Source organism: Bufo gargarizans, chromosome 2, assembly GCF_014858855.1.
Source record: "Bufo gargarizans isolate SCDJY-AF-19 chromosome 2, ASM1485885v1, whole genome shotgun sequence".
NCBI classification, from domain to species: Eukaryota; Metazoa; Chordata; class Amphibia; order Anura; family Bufonidae; genus Bufo; species Bufo gargarizans.
In genome coordinates this window covers 88,719,332-88,726,363 of record NC_058081.1, presented here as the reverse complement: position 1 = coordinate 88,726,363, position 7,032 = coordinate 88,719,332, and the positions used below count along the sequence as shown (strand labels likewise).

Here is a 7,032-nt window from a genome sequence, read left to right as displayed (position 1 = left end):
GGGCAGGGGGTCGGCTGTAGTGGCATCTTAAAAACAGAAGCTGATTCCAAAAATTGTAATTATGCTGTTGGTATGGCAGAGAGCAAATTCTCCTCCGACATCTGAAAAAAAGTTCTTGTTATAACTCTAGTAGTCGTCATGTAATGTTCAGTTGTGAAATCGCTTAGTAAATAATATCTGGAGGGAACGCAAGAATGTGGAATTTTTTAGAAAGAATAGAAAGGCAAAATATATTCACACTGGTGCCATATCTGCCATAGAAGAGTACCGTTCTATGGAGCAGGACAGTGGAGCCTTATAATGAATGTCCATCTCATGAACACTACTTTGTTTTATTTTATTTCAATAGGTACAAAATTTGGTGCGGATTTGTTTCTTAATAAATATTTATAATGGTTGGAGCATTTCTAATACAGAAATCAAAATCCCTTCCAGTTTCGGATAAAAATCTTCATATCAGCTGGTGTGCATAGGGTAGTCTGAGAAGCGCTGGCAGGTGAGGGGCCCAGGAATCGGTGCCTCCACAGCTCAGTAGGTCAATAGAGGGCACTAGATTAAGTGCATGCTCCATTCTCCAGCTAATCTGCAATTGTTATTTGGAATTGGAAAATTCTTTAAAAGATAATGTACTAACTGCCTGCACCAACCACCAGAGGAGGGACATGGGCACTTTCTGTATACTGTTTAAACTGTGTTTTGGGGGGCGCTATCTCTCCTTTAAGAGAGTCCCCTAAATCCTGACTTTGGCCTAGTTAAGCCAGTACTTTCTGCTCTACACTAATGAGGAGCAGTCACTCCGAAACACCTGTCTGCAGATGAGGTGCTGGCTTATTTAATATCTGAGTCATGTCTCAAGGCCTGTTTAAAGGATCGAATGTTGACTTACAGGATAGCTGCCTTACATCTGAGGGCATTAGAGGCAGAGCTTGTTAAGAGCTCATTTACATCCCTTTCTTCTCTGTTTAAACAATAAAACAGTATGGTAAGCTGTCTTTTCTAAAAAGGATTTTAAGAGGCTGTCTTTCTTTTTGAGCATTTTTTACTATCTCTATCAGCATGGCCCCTTGTTGACTTAACCTTACTCACTTGCTCCCTGTCGCTTTAGTTCTGCTCCCAGGCTTACTTCAGAAGTCTTTTTGTGTCCGTCCTGTAAAGTTCCAGGTGGACGGAGTCACATGCATCACTACAGCCAACCACTGCCATCAATGCTGACATGTCCCTAAGCAGCATGTGACCCAGCAGTGATGTGCCATTTTCAGAACTTCACCACTTGGCTGCAACAGTGCATGACCCCCATCCCTCTGGAATGTAACAGAATAGGCACCTATCGGGATGGGGGGGGGGGGGGGTTCTTCTTGCTTCAGTCCTCTCTCTGTAACTGTCACAGCTCCTGACAGTAGATAGGGCTGGTGGCAGTAGAAGGATGGCAGTGAGCATGTGCAACCACCTCATCAAGGTGGACAGAGAGATGATGAAAAGTACAAACAGCACTTGACTCTACATGGGTGGATCTAAAATTTAGCTTTACCATCTAAGTGATTATTTAAAAAAATGTTGAATATTTTTGGTGGAACAACCACTCTAACGTTAAGAATATGCTTTAAAGGGGTACTATAAAGTATGCAAGTCTCATTTCGATTTTGCTGCGGGGTTCTTCCAATATCTATACATCGCCTGCTGAAATTTGTGGTAGCAGAAAATTAGATATTATTGTTTCAATCTTATTGCACATCAATATTAGGAAAGACAAGACTGTTCTTGTGCCTCCCCTTTCTTCTGGAATTTCCTCTCTTTCCATCCATTTTCCTGCTCTTCCCTGCAAATACGCACTCAATTGTGTACTGAACCCGAGCCTAAAGTGTCCCCCGATATTCCAACATCATCTCCATCTGATCTACTGTATCTAGAGCTGCTTCTTCCAGTCTCTGAACTCTTCAATCTGTTCCCTGTATCTTATAGATTCTGAGCTCTTATGGACAAGTCTCCTACTAGATGTATCATGCAAGCAATTGTTTCATTTTGTATCACTTTACTGTATAATTGTTATGATGTTTTGCATAATAATAATTATAATAATAATAATAATAATAATAATAACAATGTGTGTATGTGTGCCCATGTATTATAGTAGGGGGACTGGGTATTAATATGGATGCAGAAATGTTGTCTTAACCAGTGAAGGAACCTCATTCTTACTAAATATTTAATAAAGACTTGGACTGTATGTTTTGATAAAAACTTATGAAAAATCGAAATCTTGTTGGTATGAAATTTCTATTCTGCTCTAATGATAGTAGAAAAGAAAGACACTTACTGGGCATCTCCAGAGCAGTGTAGGCTGGTATGCCCCTGCACAAGGCTTCAATGTGCTGGACCATATTCTTCAATGTGAGCAACGGGGGTCTGATTGATTGTGTAGGTCACCAGCTGGGTGTTGGTAGGGACCTTTAAATGAAATATACAGATGTTACAAATCATGAGACACTAATAATAATAATAATAATACTATTACTATATTCAAATACATTGTCAATTGCTGCAACATGACTATATTGACCAGGAGGGTAGCCTAATGACTCCCTTGAATATTTAACATTACATTGTAAAACGGTAGTAGGCTACATGACTTCATATGAAATGCTCTCATGTCAGAAATAGATCATTTAGATTTTAGCTTTTGTGGGGGACTCACTGATGTGAGTACTGACAATATCTGTACAACAGAATATGTTACAACAGTATTAATACCCCAACTTGCATCACCGGAAAATGCATTCTTAAATGCTATGGACACTTTTGAGGGCACATTTTATTATTAATGCAATCTACTCATTTTGGGCTAAAAATATTTTTTACATTTAGTTTTTATTAACGATTTCCAGCAGTTCTTGTACTACAGGAGTTAACTGAGAGTGTATCTGCAGACTGTCAGTTTTTTTTTTTTACTGCCAGTCCCCTCATCCAGCAGAGCTGCCTGTCTGATTGATAAGAATATGGCTTAAATAAGTGTTTATGAGCTTCACAAGATCACAGATAAGGGATTCACATGAGCTGTGCGAATTTTCGTAATGCAAATTTTTATAGCAAATTTTTCAATTGCAGAGTAAAAACATAATTCCTCCCTGCTTCTTGCTTGTGGGCCAATGAGTCATTGGCCCACAAACAACTTAAGCAGGGAGGAATCATGACTTTAGATGAAAAAAATGACGAATATCCTAAAAAACTAACATATAGCACTATATTGAATATTTGTAATATTCTAAAACAAGAATATATAGCAATATAGTGAATATTCGAAAAAAATTATATAGCGCAATTTAGCTAATATAGTGCTATAATCTTCTTTGTCTAATAGTTGTATTTTTTTCCTCATCTAAAGTTCAGATTGGAAAAAAATTACATCTATAAAAAAAAGATTATAGCACTATAATAGCTAAATTGCTCTATATTCATATTTTTTCTTCTAATATTCGCTATAATGCTATATGATCTTGTTTTAGAATATTAAGAATATTCGAAAAAACTAATAAATTCGCATTACGAAAAATCACATATTACGCTATCATTACCTTGCTGATTTTTCAAGTAAAAAAATTGTAAAATATAACGAATATTCGAATTTGCGAATATTCAAAGAATATTCTACAAAATATTAGCGAAATATCGCAAATTCTAATATGACCCCTGCCGCTCATCGCTATTAACCACCACTGACTTACTATTGTATATAAATGTTTTCTTTTCAGATTGTGTAACTTTTATTCTTCACTGTAAACATTTGTCATTATATCTATTTTCATTTATGTTGTCCTTTCTTTTTCCCTCACATTTGAATATTCTTTCTTTCTTTTTCAGACTGAGAACTGAGAAGTCTAAGGTTTTTCTTAGGCCATTAGCTATTGAATATGATGGATGTGTAGAAGAGTCAGGAATCCTCAGGAAAGTTTGATGTTGAGCCTCAATATAGCTGAACAGAAAAAAACATTTCTAGATGGATGTTATAAACATGAGTACAGCATTAGCAGTAGATGGATAATAACACCCATCATGGTCCAGGATAGAGATACAAAAAGCTGAATTCAAGCATCTCCTAGCTAGGTGAGATGCCATCCAGCTATCTACCAGGAGTGGTGACAGATGTCCTAGTATTTTACCTTTTTGGTCTTGGCAATCTCGCTGAGCTGCTCCAGGGTAGGGAAGCTTGGAGTCATCTTGGTAACCACGCAGATCTTCTTGTTGTACAGTCTTGTAGCAGCAAACCCCTATAGTGTGAAAGGGTGAATGTTAGGTGGAGAAAGTAACAATATAAGGATCAATGATAAAACATTAGGATCAAAGGGCTTATTCCCAGGGAAACACACAATAGCAACTTCTTGATGTCTAGATCAATCATATGGGCTATACCGCTGGCTTATGTTGGGGGAGTGGACAATTCCTGAGTGTGCAGTGTGGAACCTATAAATTCTAGGTACACTATTACCTCGTTGTCTGTACCCAACAGACCAAAATTTAAAAAGTAAGCTAAACAAAGCGTTTATAGAACACTCACATTGCCAAAGTCAGAGACAGAGTCCCAGGAGTTCCAGCCATTGAGATTGTTGATGTTGGCCACATGGTCCTGGTTGTTAATGTTCACTTGTTGGCTGATGCTTCCACCATCGTTACCTGAATTATTAATATTGATGTTCTGGAAAAAATAAATTAGACATTTTTGTTTTATTAGAAGTCATTTGTTCTATTTATAGTCTGATATTTAGATGAATCGGGAAAATCTAAAGACAATTTATTTCTGCCTTTGAATTTTTGGTTTGCTTTTAAACACAATTTTAGATTTGCTATGTAATGAACACATTTATTACTACAGCATATGACAAATGAAACAAACCACAGTGAGGACTCCACTAATATAAGGTATGGATGCCCGCTGCCATGTGTTGGTGCAAAATGAACGTGGCTGATAGGTGGCTTTAGGTTGTCTAAGCTGTGGGCCATTTACACTTACGGGAGTAATATAAATCCTTCTATATATCATGTCATTCTACTGGTTGTTTATAGACATGAGGATAGCAGAATGAAAACCTGACAAAATGCAATGAGGTCTGTCAGGATTCATTGTTATGCATTTGAAAGCGGATCCATTAGAGCAGTCATGGCTTGATAGTCATCAGTCCAGTGTGAACAGAGGCTATGGATATGTCATTGCTTCAAAGGATCTATGACAGACATGACAGACCCATTTGAATCAATCATGATCCATTTATTTTTTAGCTCCATTGATTTTTAAAGGACTTCTGATAAAGAACTAACTTGAATTTGAACAATGTGAAACATCTATGAAAGGGGTTGTCTCAGAATGACAACTTTTCACCCATCCACAGGATGTGTGATGTTTCTGATTAGTGGGAGCCCGACCACTGGAACCATCACTGGTCATAAGATTGGAAGTCTGTGTCCCGATTTTGAATGTAGTGTTAGGCTACTTTCACACTAGCGTTCGATCGGATCCGTTCTGAACGGATCCGATCATAATAATGCAGACGGAGGCTCCGTTCAGAACGGATCCGTCTGCATTATTTTAGCATATAACAGCTAAGTGTGAAAATAGCCTCGTACGGATCCGTCCAGACTTTCAATGTAAAGTCAATGGGGGACGGATCCGCCTGAAGATTGAGCCATATTGTGGCATCTTCAAACGGATCCGTCCCCATTGACTTACATTGTAAGTCTGGACGAATCCGCACGGATCCGCACGCCTCCGCACGGCCAGGCGGACACCCGAACGCTGCAAGCAGCGTTCAGCTGTCCGCCTGTCCGTGCGGAGGCGAGCGGAGCGGAGGCTGAACGCCGCCAGACTGATGCAGTCTGAGCGGATCCGCTCCATTCAGACTGCATCAGGGCTGGACGGCTGCGTTCGGGTCCGCTCGTGAGCCCCTTCAAACGGAGCTCACGAGCGGACCGACGAACGCTAGTGTGAAAGTAGCCTAAGTCGAGCATGCGCATTGCTGAATGACAATAGAGTGGCATGGTCAACTACTGCTCTATTCAAATGGGGGACACAAGACCCTGATTCTCATGATTCCAGCAGCCGGACCCCCACAGAACCTGTGGAAGTACATCTCACATACAGTATGTCAATAACCGATTTATGACTGATGCCAGCTGTCAATGTGAGACAACCGCTACAAAAGTCAGCCAAAAAAGCTTCAAGGATAAAACCAGCCCAAGCCAAGCCATACATCCAGTTACTTACATCATTTCCTAGGGCTTGAGTCAGGAGGACTCCAAGGATGGTTGCAATCTAGACATAGGAACATAGGGAAACGTTAGATAAAATTACACATTCAGTCTTTACATGATAAACCATTCAGAAATATTCTCACCAGGAGTTTCATTGTGGATTCTGGAAGAAAGATTTCAGCTCTGAAGTTTAATCCAAGTCACTTGATATATTTTATATATAGAAGTCGTGTTTACATAGGGATCAGCATCAGATTCCTTATTTACTGTTCTGAGCTGATATGGTTTAATGGAATGTCTGAGATAACATGGCGGGAGGCTCTGCCCCGCTCTGTGTGCCCTTCCTGTTAAAAATGAATTATGCAAAAGACTACTGATAGCAGCTGATTGAAGCCTATGGTATTACTTAATCTGGGGCATTATCCTGAAGGTGGGGCACAGTAAGAAGACAACAATGAAAACCAAGTAATGTGTAAGATATTTAGGAAAGAGAATGCTAAAGTACAGAGAAATTTACATTGTAGGAGTTACTGTTGCCTAATCCAGGGCCGTCCAAACTTTTAGATAATTTTTATTGTTTAAATTAACCCCTTAAGGACTCAGCCCTATTTCACCTTAAGGACTTGGCCATTTTTTGCAAATCTGACCAGTGTCCCTTTAAGTGCTCATAACTTTAAAACGCTTTGACTTACCCAGGCCGTTCTGAGATAGTTTTTTCGTCACATATTGTACTTCATGACACTGCTAAAATTGGGTCAAAAAAGTTAATTTTTTTGCACAAAAAAATACAATTTT

The 7,032-nt window shown here is 39.1% G+C and overlaps 1 pseudogene; it reads right to left on the bottom strand.

Annotated features, from left to right (window-relative positions):
• On the bottom strand, positions 1–6,496 carry LOC122929680 (annotated as a pseudogene).
• Positions 6,497–7,032: the final 536 nt, after the last annotated feature.